General features: G+C 40.1%; 1 protein-coding gene across 6 annotated transcripts in view; it reads left to right on the top strand.

The window, feature by feature from the left end:
- The window catches only part of PTPN13 (protein tyrosine phosphatase non-receptor type 13), a 224,670-nt gene that overhangs the window by 52,060 nt on the left and 158,106 nt on the right, over positions 1–14,504 (top strand). The gene's annotated exons all lie outside the window — the stretch shown is intronic.

The raw sequence follows: 14,504 nt of genomic DNA on the forward strand, positions 1-14,504 counted from the left end.
TGGGCCTTGCATGTTGTCTTTGTGAATATATTGTAGTCATTTGAAAAGAATATCTATTTTCTGCTTTCTTGGCTGTAACTTAAGCCTGTTAATGTCTGTGCTTGCAAATTTTTTTGTAATTTTCTCATTTTGTATACTTGAACTATCAAATTCTTAAGTATAGAGGCTAAATAAAGCATAATAATAGTGATATCAAATTTAAAAATTTAAAGAGTGCCTAAGGTTAGTATAGGTGATAGGAGTTAAAGCAATGTAAGGGTTTGATTCTGTCATGATGGTGACAAGGATATCATTGTATATCATTAGAGCTTGCATAAGTCAAATACCATTAAGATTTATAAGGATAATCACAAAACAAAAAGAGAAAATATAGAATTTCCAGTCGGATAGGGCCAGAGGAGAATAACACCATCCATATGTGGGAAAGAAAACAAAGTGCAAATTGACTTGCATGATTTTTCAGTCTTTATAGGAAATATAGAAAATTCTCATGTATTAAAAGTTTCTGGAGTAAATCTTTGTATGCAGCTTTTAAAAGACTAGATTCTAACTACTCCTGTTTTATTACATTCCTCATTATCTACAGTCATAACTCTGTTGATTAAGAGGGTGTATCAGTTGTCTTTGACATGCTACATCTTGCTCTGCATTTGTAGGCCAGAATTAATAGTTCGTTCAAGTCAAATGTGTTTGAACTGGATAAATTACCCCATTTGTTCCCTGGAAGCAAACTATAAAACATGAAATTAAATTTAATGTCTAGCATTCTAAAAATGAATAATGCAGGTTGTTTGAGAAGTGTATGAAGCACTTATAGTAATCTACTCTCTTTTCCACAAACATAGTCAATACAGTATTTTAGTTTGAAATTGCTTTGACTTTAGATGTCCTAAGCAGAAATCAAAGAACCATGTATTTAGAGGGGAAAGTCGCAACAAGTCATGCTCTCTAGTCTTATCCTTGGTGATTAAATATAATTTTACTCACTGGTTGTATTTTCAGCTTTTATGCTTACAGGAATTTTTTATGTGGTGCTGCAATGTATAAACAGCAATGTTCTTAATTGTATAGCCTGATGAATTTATGAATGTAAGCACTCATATAATACCACCCAGATCAAAATACAGAACATATTTAGCAAACAAAGTCTCCTTCAAGTTCCTTTCTGGTCAATTCTTTGTTACCAAGCATAATCACTGTTATAACATATCACTTAGACAAGTATGGCCTGGTTTTGAAAATCAAATAGAGTATCATACAATGTGAACTATTTTTTTTTTATTTTTAAAGATTCATTTACTTATTGGAAAGGCAGAGTATCATAGAGAAGGAGAGACAAAGAGAGAGAGAAAGGAAGAGAGATCTTCCATTCATTAGCTTATTTCCCACTGACTGCAGCAGCCAGGGTTGGGCCAGACTGAAGCCAGGAGCTAGGAACTCCATCCAGGTCCCCCACATGGGTGGAAGGAACCCAAGTACTGGGCTATCTTTTGCTGCCTTCTCTGGTACACTACAAGAAAGCTGGATAGGAAGTAGAATAGCCAGGACTCAAACCAGCGCTCCAATATGGGATGCCAGCATTGCAAATCCACTGTGTCACCCCAACATGAATTCTTGTGTCTGACTTGTCCTGATCAACATTCTGACTATGTGGGTTTTTTTTTTTTCCCCAGTTTTAATTGACATACTTATTTTTTCAGATTCCAAGATTAAATTGGTTAGCTAAAAAATCGATTCACAAAAAATTGAGATTTATTCATACTATATAAGTAAGGGTTTTTGTTACTATACTTCCTATTTCTTTTCTTAAATATAGAAATTAAAAGGGGGCTTTACTTCTACAATTTAATAACAAGTGAAGATTTTTACTTTATTGGGGTGATGTATGTACATCATAGATAACATTTTTTATTATTAGACATGCATATTATTTCTTTTTAAAAATGAAATAATTTACCATCCAAACAATCGCTCCTTCCCCCTTTCTCTTTGAGAAGCAAGGAGGTAATACCAGAGTGCTAGCAGAGAATGGCATTAATGATATAAAAATTTTTTTTTATATTTGGAATCATGTCTTCATATAACAAAGCAAGTTCCCCTCTGGAAGATATTTTATATATATATACATATATATATATTTAATTTTCTATGCCATTTCCAATTTAACACCAGGTTTTTTTTTTTTCATTTTCAATTATCTTTATATACAGAAGATCGATTCTATATATAATTAGTAAAGATTTCATCAGTTTGCACCCACACAGAAACACAAAGTGTAAAAATACTGTTTCAGTACTAGTTATAGCATCACTTCACATTAGACAACACATTAAGGACAGATCCCACATGAGATGTAAGTACACAGTAACTCCTGTTGCTGATTTAACAATTTGACACTCCTGTTCATGGCGTCAGTAATCTCCCTAGGCTCTAGTCATGAGTTGCCAAGGCTATGGAAGCCTTTAGAGTTCGCTGACTTTGATCTTATTCCGACAGGGTCATAGTCAAAGTGGAAGTTCTCTCCTCCCTTCAGAGAAAGGTACCTCCATCTTTGATGGCCCCGTTCTTTCCACTGGGATCTCACTCACAGAGATCTTTCATTTAGGTCTTCTTCTTTTTTTTCTTTTCCATGGTGTCTTGGCTTTCCATGCCTACAATACTCTCATGGGCTCTTCAGCCAGATCTGAATGCCTTAAGGGCTGATTCTGAGGCCAGAGTGTTGTTTAGGACATCTGCCATTCTATGAGTCTGCTGTGTATCCCGCTTCTCATGTTGGATCGTTCTCTCCCTTTTTGATTCTATCAGTTAGTATTAGCAGACACTAGTCTTGTTTGTGTGATCCCTTTGACTCTTAGACCTATCAGAGTCATCAATTGTGAACTGAAATTGATCACTTGGACTAGTGAGATTATATATTTTTTTAAAGATTTATTTTATTTATATGAAAGAGTTACAGAGAGAAAGGTAGAGCCAGAGAGAGAGAAGTCTTCCATTCTTTTGGTTCACTTCCCAAATGACCGCAACAGCCAGAACTGAGCTGATCCGAAGCCAGGAGCTTCTTCTGGGTCTCCCACGCAGGTACAGGGACCCAAGGACTTGGGCCATCTTCTACTGCTTTCCCAGGCCATAGCAGAGCGCTGGGTCAGAAGAGGAGCAGCCAAGACTTGTGCCAGCATCCATATGGGATGCCAGCTCTGCACGCTGGGGCTTTAACTCACTGTGCCACAGCGCTGGCTCCTAGAAGATTATATGTATTTTTTCCTCTAGAAACTAAAAATAGACACTAGTTTTCATTGATCTTTTCATCCAGTCCTCAAAAAAATGAAATAATAATATTGTTTTGGGGTTTTTTTCTTTGTATAAATTCCAGGTCCATGAAGGTAAAATGAAGTGACTGCATTCATATTCTTTAAATTTTGTATTATACCCCTTCTCTGGTTTTATGCAGATAGCACGGATGGAAGAACAAGATCTCTTTTCACTTGAAACTTTGTCGGTACTTGGTGAAAAAAATTTTAAAGATCATGCTGCATTATAGAAGACCTTCACCATAAAATATATTTCTATTGCTGTTATCATTTATTTTTTCTAAGAAAATAGAAGGTGGCAGCTGAAGCGTTAGGGTAATAGCAGAAATTCTAGTGCTTTGAGAGTCTTAGTACTTCCTTCCAAAATTGTGTAGACAAAATTAAGCTAGCAATTAAATACTTTTAATAGACTTGATTACTCATGATTGATATTTTTATAACTGTTTAAATTGGATGGTCAAACAAGATATGATTGTTGTGGTTTTAAAAGAAACCACACTGGGGCCAGTGTTGTTGTACAACAGGTTAAGCCTCCACATGTGACTCAGTATCCCATATGAGCTCCAGTTCGAGTCCTGGCTTCTCCACTTCTGATCCAGTGCCCTGCTAACATACCTGGAAAGCAGCAGAAGATAGTCCAAGTATTTGGACCTCTGTCACCCGTGTGGAAGACCAGATGAAGCTCCTGACCTCTGGCTTTGGCTTGGCCCAGTCCTGACTGTCGCTGCCATTTAGGGAATAAACCAGTTGACAGAAGAACTCTGATTCCCCATAAGTCCACAATAGCCAGAACTGCGCCAGGTTAAGCCCAGAAGCCGGAAACACAATCCAAGTCTCCCATGAGGGTGGCAGGGACCCAAGTACTTAACACCTGCTGACTCCCAGGGTATGCATTAGCAGGAATTGGAATCAGGATTAGAGCCAGGATGTGAACCCAGGTACTCCAGTATGGATTGTGGGCATCCCAAGTTACATTTTAACCATTATACCATGCACCTACCCATAATGACACATTTTTATATCAAACAAGGCTTGAACAGATACAATATAGATATTTATTGAATTTGTAGGAAGTGCTAAGTAAGAAACAAGTGCATAGGCAGATAGTGTTATCAGGTGGTATAGGGAAAACAACTTTTTCTTACCTGAGGCTAGCTTCATGGCTGAATTCCTTATAATCTTATAACACAAGACAGATTTACAGGAGAAACGAGATATAAATACAGATTTATTTTATGTAAGCTTTGCATTACATGAGAGACTTCAGAAACATAAGCCCAAAGAACCAGATAAACCTTTGTGATTTTTTTATTTTTGTTTTGTTTGTTTGGTTGGTTGGTTGGTTGGTGTTGTTTTTGCCAAGTTTAAGACATAGATAGTCCTGGAGTAATGTGATTGGATAACAAAGTTTGATCTAATGGTAATAAATTGGGAGACTTAGCAAGGCCTGTTTGTGCGGACACTACTCTGTGTCCCTATGTCAGAGATCAGAATATTCCTTTCCTGCAAGTATAGAGAGGGTACCTCTTGAATGAGGATCTTACGACCCACTTCAGGGGAAAAGGGTAATAGAAGGTTGGAGAGCGTCTGTCCTACTTAGGTGATTTTCTCAAATGCCAGAGGGCCACATTCTGGGGTAATGAATCCTGAACTCCATCAGTGGAAAAGGCAATTTATTTCTAAATGTCAATGGTATTCTCAATTTGATACCATAAAATTAGCTTTCTTTTTATAAATAAATAAGAGGTATTTAGAGAGCTCACTTCTAGTCTATTTCTGATAGTTATTCTGCCTTTCTGATACAATGATTTTATTATGACTTGGAGAAAATCAATACTTGTGACACTTTTTGGCTTGCCATATCTCTTGTAAAAAGCCTTATTTATTACTCTTATTAGCTGCAAAACAATTTTTAAAGATTAGGAAAGGTTATAATGTCATAATAGCCTATCTTATGATGTACTTAATATGAATTAATTGACTTAGAAATGGAGCAGGTACAAGGACAAGAAACAACTTGATTGAACTATAGTGCCGTTTTAATGCCCCTAAAATGGACAGTCACTTTCTCTTATCTGTGTGCAGGTAGGTTGGTATGCACATCTGAAGTTCCCGTAAACTTTTTTAAAGTCATTTAGCAGAATCCCATGCCACATTTCTAGAATTTACACTAAAATCCTCTGTGGTTTAAGAGACAGAAGACTATAGTTTCTTAATTGCCCCAAACCCCCAAAATTAGACATTTTGTAAATAACTTTGTTTCAATAAATTCAAATTAACAAAACTGACACTTTGAATCATGTTTGCAAATACAATGAAAAGGGAGTAGAGAATAAAATAGAGATTCAGAGTGTTATTCTGTGAATCATTCAGAGGTTCTGGTACTTGAAAGCTGAAAGAAAACCTTGCTTTCCTTCATAGTGAAATGCTACAATAACCTTTTGTGTGTAAGTGACCAGCAAAGTCTAAATTGATGAGTTATTGTCATAGTGCAGTAGGGCAGGACTGCTTTATAAGATTATGGGCAAATGGTCGAGGGTTGAAATTATGAACAAACCCATTTTTCCAAATATTTGAATTATGTTATTAAGTGGCAATGCGATTAATCTTTAGAAAAATTCGTAATTCCTAACCTTAAACTTATATTCTAGAAGAAATGTGTGAAACCAGCATCCCAAAAATTTTTTTTATATATATTTTGACATTTAACATGGAGGAGTACAATTTTGCTGATGCTGTGAATAAAGAAGGTTGGTAGAAAAGGTGGAAGCCAAAAACAAACAAAAAAATCCAAGAGGAATGAATTGGTTTGTAAATGAATAAAGTTAGCAGGTTCCGGCCGGCGCCGTGGCTTAACAGGCTAATCCTCCGCCTTGCGGCGCTGGCACACTGGGTTCTAGTCCCGGTTGGGGCGCCGGATTCTGTCCCGGTTGCCCCTCTTCCAGGCCAGCTCTCTGCTGTGGCCCGGGAAGGCAGTGGAGGATAGCCCCAGTCCTTAGGCCCTGCACCCGCATGGGAGACCAGAAGAAGCACCTGGCTCCTGGCTTCGGATCAGTGAGATGCGCTGGCCACAGCGGCCATTGGAGGGTGAACCAACGGCAAAAAGGAAGACCTTTCTCTCTGTCTCTCTCTCTCACTATCCACTTTGCCTGTCAAAAAAAAAAAAAAAAAAGTTAGGTTCCTCAGAATATGGTAAAGAAAGAGGAGATGAGAGGAACTGCTGGAGCTGGCATTGTGGCACAGTGGGTTCAGCAGCCACCTACAATGCCAGCATCCCCTATAAGAGCTTTGGTTGCTACACTTCCAATCCAGGTCCTTGCTGATGTGCCTAGGAAAGCAGCAGCAGATAACCTGAGTACTTGGGCTCCTGCCAACCACACGGGAGACCCAGATGAAGTTCCTGGCTCCTGGCTCCTGGCTCCTGGCTCCTGGCTTTGGCCTAGGCCAGCTCTGTCTGTTGCAACCATTTGGGAAGTGAACCAGTGGATGAAAGACCACTTTCTCTCTATCTCTCCCTCTTTGAATTAGGTAGTCAAGAAAACTTGCTGAAGAAGAAACCAAATTCTCAGAAAACTCATTTCTCTTGTTCATGTTGTCTAACTGTTTAAGCCCCATTACTTTTAATAACAATAACCAATTTGATTATCCTAATATAAATTGTCTATGTATATTGCTTGTTAAACTCAGATCTCATTAGGGTTTTATTACCAAGTTGCATAGTTCTGGAATTACCTCAAGAATCTTGCACATAATAACAAAGCAAAACAAAACTACTAGGAGCCTAATTGATCAAAAGCCATCTCAGGATTCCAGTGGTTATGGTTTGGGCAAGCAGCTTGCTTGTGTATAGTCATTAAAAAACAGGTGTTTTTAATGTAACTAGCTATTCTCATTAAGAAATAAAAATATTTTATCTCCTATTCTAGTGAAGAAAAGCTCAATTTGGAGTGAGAAGTTTGCATAATTTTGTGTTATCAGAATGCTATAACTTCTATTATAGATTAAAAATATAAGCTATATTGATACTATAGTGGCATTTACATTCAGATTAACATCTTCATTTAAAAATTTATGTTGTGGCCAGTGCCACTGCTCAATAGGCTAATCCTCCGCCTTGCGGCGCCGGCAAACCGGGTTCTAGTCCCAGTCAGGGCGCCGGATTCTGTCCCGGTTGCCCCTCTTCCAGGCCAGCTCTCTGCTGTGGCCAGGGAGTGCAGTGGAGGATGGCCCAAGTGCTTGGGCCCTGCACCTGCATGGGAGACCAGGAGAAGCACCTGGTTCCTGGCTTCAGATCAGTGCAGTGCACCGGCTGCAGCCTGCCGGCCGCGGCAACCATTGGAGGGTGAACCAACGTCAAAGGAAGACCTTTCTCTCTGTCTCTCTCTCTCTCACTATCCACTCTGCCTGTCAAAAAAAAAAAAAAAAAATTATGTTGCGCCTAAATATAATGAATAGGTACAGTAAAACATCAATTTGATAAGTGTAGTTATTCAGTGAGTACTAACTAGCTTAATTGTCAAATCTTAAACCAACTGTTCTTTTAAAAGAAATTATGTATGTATGTATGTATTTGAAATGCAGAGTTACAGAGAGGGAGCGATGAGAGAGATCTTCCATCTGCTGGTTCACTCCCCAAATGGCTGCAACAATAGGAGCTGGGCCAGGCCGAAGCCAGGAGCTGCTTCTGAGTCTACCACGGAGATGATGGGCCATCTTCCACGGCTTTCCCAGGCACATTAGCAGGGAAGCTGGATTGGAAGTGGAACAGCTGGGACCCAAAGCAGTTGTTCTGATTTAGGTGTCTGTGTTAATCAGGAATACTGTGTAATAAATAGAATATATAATAAAGAAATAACTCCTTACGTAATTATTTATAATTAAGAAACAAATTAGTATTTTAGAATACTTCGCACCTTATGCTCTCTCTTTATTTTTTTTTTCATTTATTAAACTTTTATTTAATGAATACAAATTTCCAAAGTACAGCTTATGGGTTACAATGGCTTCCCCCCTCCCATAACTTCCCTCCCACCCGCAACCCTCCCCTTTCCCGCTCCCTCTCCCCTTCCATTCACATCAAGATTCATTTTCAATTCTCCTTATATACAGAAGATCAGTTTAGTATATATTAGGTAACGATTTCAACAGTTTGCCCCCATATAGCAACACAAAGTGAAATAAATACTGTTGGAGTACTAGTTATAGCATTAAATAACAGTGTACAGCACATTAAAGACAGATCCTACATAATATATATATATATATTTTTTTTTTTTTGACAGGCAGAGTGGACAGTGAGAGAGAGAGACAGAGAGAAAGGTCTTCCTTTTGCCGTTGGTTCACCCTCCAATGGCCGCCGCGGTAGCGCGCTGCGGCCGGCGCACCGCGCTGTTCCGATGGCAGGAGCCAGGTGCTTCTCCTGGTCTCCCATGGGGTGCAGGGCCCAAGGACTTGGGCCATCCTCCACTGCACTCCCTAGCCACAGCAGAGAGCTGGCCTGGAAGAGGGGCAACCGGGACAGGATCGGTGCCCCGACCGGGACTAGAACCCGGTGTGCCGGCGCCGCAAGGCGGAGGATTAGCCTAGTGAGCCGCGGCGCCGGCCTACATAATATTTTTTTAAAAATTAATTTTCTATGCCATTTCCAATTTAACACCAGGTTTTTTTTTTTTCATTTTCAATTATCTTTATATACAGAAGATCGATTCTATATATAATTAGTAAAGATTTCATCAGTTTGCACCCACACAGAAACACAAAGTGTAAAAATACTGTTTCAGTACTAGTTATAGCATCACTGCACGTTAGACAACACATTAAGGACAGATCCCACATGAGATGTAAGTACACAGTAACTCCTGTTGCTGACTTAACAATTTGACATTCTTGTTTATGGCGTCAGTAATCTCCCTAGGCTCTAGTCATGAGTTGCCAGGGCTATGGAAGCCTTTAGAGTTCGCTGACTTTGATCTTATTCCGACAGGGTCATAGTCAAAGTGGAAGTTCTCCCTTCAGAGAAAGGTACCTGCATCTTTGATGGCCCCGTTCTTTCCACTGGGATCTCACTCACAGAGATCTTTCATTTAGGTCTTCTTCTTTTTTTTCTTTTCCATGGTATCTTGGCTTTCCATGCCTACAATACTCTCATGGGCTCTTCAGCCAGATCTGAATGCCTTAAGGGCTGATTCTGAGGCTCTTTATTTCTATTATGACTTCTAGGTAAGAGATGCCAGAAATGATTCCCAACAATCTAGAATAGAGCAATTCAAGAATTTGACCTATTAATTTGAAGATGTAGTACTTGCTATGAGTGTATGGTAATACCCATTATCTTCCACTGGGGAGTGGAAACTAGTTGATTTAGAACAAATTTGAATAGTGCTTTTTCATAGATGTGTTGTCTACATCTGTTATCTTCAGAGAAATGTTTTATTACGTAATAATAGCTACTACTTTTTTGTGGTACTTACTGCATGCCAGGAACTGTTCAAAGTGCTTTTTTCATTATTCCTCACAGCCTTCACTATAGCTTTGTCTATGATATAAGAACTATTTTTACTGATTAAAAAATTCAGGCATTGGGGCCAGTGCTATGGCATAGTGGGCCACGACTCCACCTGCAGCACCAACATCCCATATGGGCTCTGGTTCGTGTCCCAGCTTCTCCTCTTCCAATACAGCTCTCTGTTATAGCCTGGAAAAGCAGTGGAAGATGGTCCAAGTGCTTAGGTCCTGCACCCGTGTGGGAGACCCAGAAGAATCTTCTCGCTCCTGGCTTCAGATTGGTCCAGCTCTGGCTGTTGTGGCCATTTGGGGAGTGAAGAGTGAACCAGTGGATCAAAGACCTTTCACTCTGTCTCTCCCTCATTCTGTCTATAACTCTCTCTCTCAATAAATATGTAAAATCTTTAAAAAAATATTCAGGCACAGAGAGGCTAACTTAAAATCACAGTGTGAGAGGGTTAAGCTGCTGCTTCTAGCACCAGTATGCCGTGTGAGTGCTGATTTGAGTCCTGGCTTTTCCACTTCTGATTGAGCTCCCTGCTGATTTGTTTGAGAAAGCAGGGGAAGATGACCCAAGTCGCTGGGACCTTGCCATCCACATGGAAGACCTGGAAGAAGCTCCTGGCTGCTGGCTTCTGCCTGGCCCAGCCCCGGTCATTACGACCATTTGGAGAATGAACCAAGGGTTGTAAGACCTCCATTTACCTTTCTTTCTCTCTAACTCTGCCTTTCAAATAGATAAATAAATCTTTTTTTTTTTTTTTTTTTTTTTTTTTTTTTTAAACAGGCAGAGTGGATAGTGAGAGAGAGAAAGAGAGAAAGGTCTTCCTTTTGCCATTGGTTCACCCTCCAATGGTTGGCGCACTGCGGCCGGCGCACCGCGTTGATCCTTTGGCAGGAGCCAGGTGCTTCTCCTGTTCTCCCATGGGGTGCAGGACCCAAGCACTTGAGCCATCCTCCACTGCACTCCCTGGCCACAGCAGAGAGCTGGCCTGGAAGAGGGGCAACCAGGACAGAATCCGGCGCCCTGACTGGGACTAGAACCCGGTTTGCCGGCGCCGCAAGGTGGAGGATTAGCCTGTTGAGCCACGGTGCTGGCCGATAAATAAATCTTAAAAAGAAAAAAGCCCCAGCGACCTCCGCATAGATTTTTGCCAAGCACACTGATATATAAAACAGGAGAACTATAATTTCTTGTGCTTGAATAGGCTAAGGGATTTTTCAGTTCAAAATAATGTCAATGTTGGTCTACGTTTCAAGATGATTTTCTTACATTCTTAGGGTTTCCTTACCTATTACACATTTATGATAATTTCCATATTTTTTAGTACTAGAAAAAGGTAATTTAAATTTACAGAAACAATCTGGGGAAATGGCAAGAATTCCCAGGAAAAAAATGTATGAATGTTAAGTGACCCATGGATCTTGGGTTAAGAACATTGGAAAGAAGCAATCAGATGTTTCTTTACGTATCAAATTTCTGCTTATTTCTGACTTTGCCTCTAGCTTCTTGATATTCTGTTTAACTTTTTCTGTGGAATGTTGATAAAAGTCTATAAATAGAATAAGTTGGCTAGTGGAATCAGTTTATATCAGATTTACTCTTTCATAACAGTAGCATTTTTGAGTGCAATCAGTGTACAGCTAGAACAAAGGACATAAAATTACAAGCTTCTAGGATCTCATTTTAAAAGTATTATGTTAGCATCCTTTCTTTGAAGAATTTTGAACACATTTGCTCCAAATTCCTTCCTTTTAGTTGGACAAGAAGGGTGAATTAAAGACTGATTCTAGCCACAACTCTCTATTCCTTTATTGTAGGTTTGCATAACCCTTTACAATTATTTTAAAATACATTTGTGGGTTGACTATGTTTTCTCAGGAATCCAGCATTTAACTGTAATATGTGTGTTTTGGGAATTTGACAGCAGTGTAGTTTGTTGTCACAGTTGCTTTAACTTTATTACAAATGCTTAAAAATCGCATTTGAAAATATTTGTGTTATTTCTGTGTGTTTTTTAAAAATCAAAATATAACTCACCTTGGTAATTCTATTTCTTAGTGTTCTTCACCATTCTTCTGCCCAAAATTCTTATTGTCTCCTCTCCTGTACAAACTTAAAACTTTCCTGACCACACATTGATTAGCTATTTCTTCCCTTTGGAATCCTACCCTTAGGCATGGTCAAGCCTTACCAATTTTAAAGGGCCATGTATAAAAAAAGAAATTAGTTTTTTCTTCATTGTAGTTGAAGTAATTTTGGCATCCTTGAAACTCCCTTTTGTTCTTGTTTCTTAGATACCTTGTGTTTCCTGTTGTTGTATTTATCTATGTATATATTTTCATCTCTCCAGTAGTACATTGGACCCTATTCACAGAAGACTTGTAGTGTTGGGAAGATTATCTTAATACGTTTAGGGTGTAAAATCATGATGTACTTCAGATGTTCAGTAAAAACAATCAAAAACTTACTGGTAAAGCAAAAGTTGAAATGTACAGTTATTGCCTCAGTAATAATATCTTCACTGACGTTGATTATACTGGGAAGTGAATAAATCCCTTAATTTTAGAATGGTGAGCCGTTGTGGGTTACTTTCATCATTGATGGTTTCTGGTTGGTGCTGCCAGGTTGGCTGTGGCTGAAGAGGAATGAGGAGGAAGAGGGGGATAGCCAGCTTTTCCTGGACTGGGTAGACAGAATAGGACATACCATTTGGATTCCATGTCATGTTAGATGTGATTCCCCAATAATTTAAAAATTCAAAATGGTGGCCAGCGCCACAGCTCACTTGGCTAGTCCTCTGCCTGCGGCACTGGCACCCCAGGCTGTAGTCCCGGTTGGGGCGCCGGATTCTGTCCCAGTTGCTCCTCTTCCAGTCCAGCTCTCTGCTGTGGCCCGGGAGTGCAGTGGAGGATGGCCCAAGTGCTTGGGTCATGTACCTGCATGGGAGACCAGGAGGAGGCACCTGGCTCCTGGCTTTGGATCGGCGCAGAGCGCCGGCCGTGGCAGCCATTTGGGGGGTGAACCAACAGAAGGAAGACCTTTCTCTCTCTCTCTCTCTCTCTCTCTCTCTCTCTCTCTAACTCTGCTTATCAAAAAAAAATTTTTAAAAATTCAAAATGGTAACAGGTATACCAAAAATGAGTCATTTTGTTCCCCCAAATAAGGACTGTCAGGAATTAGCCATGAGAGTCAGAATTTCAGCCTCCTAAGTGCTTTCTACTAAGTACCGAGGAACTGGACAGAAAGGATAATAAGAATTAATTAAGATAATTGCGATGCAGATTGGTGGTAGTGAGAGACCCAAGTTTTAGAGGAAGAGTATAGCAGCATACTTACCTATATGTCCAAGGAAAAAGGAGAATCTTCAAGAAAGGTTTGAAAGGAACAGCCAGTTTTCAGACTTAGTACTTCAAGGCTCATTTCTTAAGTCATTTTTTGTAGTCACCAAGTATATATTTTTAAGATGAAAGGCAGAGTTATAGAAGAGAGAGGGAGGGAAAGAGAGACAGATCTTCCATCTGCTGATTCACTCACTACCCAAAAGGCCACAATGGCCGGGGGCTGGGCCAGGCTAAATTGAGAAGCCAGGAGCTTTATCCAGGTCTCCCACTTGGGTGGTAGGGGCTCAAGCACTCGAGCCAGCTTCTGCTTTCCTAGATGTTAGGAAAAGAGTTGCAGATTGGTGCTTCCTCACTTGGGGCACCATAAATGTTAGGAAAAGAGGTGCAGAATAGAGAGGAGACAGTGTATGAATTTAGATCCAGACCAAATTTATTCAGATAAAATAAATTCTTAGAGGTGGGTGACCAGCTGCCATCGTACACATGGTGGAGCATATGGCAGAAGGCCCCAACCCTCAGGGGCTGGATCTTTTTATATTTTAGGAGGGCTGGGATGGGGGTGGGGGTAGGGGGCAGCAGGCAGAGGGAAATTTCTGGAACTGGTCTTCAAGTGTTCCAGTGACTGGTCTTTCAGGTGGCCATGGGGTATGAAGGCAATAGGGTGGGAGACCCAATTGAGATTCAAGGTCAAGGAATACATTCCCATGTTTATCTATCTTTTGGGCAATGAGCAACAATGACTGAGGCTTATGTCTTTATTCCCTCACTAGGTGCATTAGCAGGGAACTAAATCACAAGTGGAGCATCCAGGACACAAACTGGCACCCATATGGAATGCTGGCACTGGAGATGGTAGCTTAACCTGCTGCACCACAACGCCAGCTCCAAGTCCTCCAGTCTTAAGTGTTAAATATCATCTTACACCAGTGTCTTCCAAATATATCTCTAATTCTAACTTTTTTTTCCTCATACTCCAGATCCACTGCCTATTTGATATACCCATTTGAATAGATAACCTACCTTAGATTTAATTGGTCCCAAACTACAGTTCTGAATTCTGCCACCACCTCCTACCTCAGTAACCTGTGCTGTCTATAGTCTTCTCTAGCTCAGTTGATGGCACATATCCTTCTAATTACTCAGATTACAACCTTGGTCGCATCCAGATTCCCGTCTTTCTCTCACCCCAGAGCCAATCTATGAAGAAGTTCTATTGTTGGTACCTCTAAAATATGTTAAGTTTCCAGCAGGTTCTCATCTCCTCTAATGCTACTGCTGTGATTGTATCCCATCATCATCTCACACCTGGTTCTAGTCCATTTACTCCCTGATTGGTCTCCTAGTGAT

The sequence above is a fragment of the Lepus europaeus genome, chromosome 8, assembly GCF_033115175.1.
Source record: "Lepus europaeus isolate LE1 chromosome 8, mLepTim1.pri, whole genome shotgun sequence".
Taxonomy (NCBI): domain Eukaryota; kingdom Metazoa; phylum Chordata; class Mammalia; order Lagomorpha; family Leporidae; genus Lepus; species Lepus europaeus.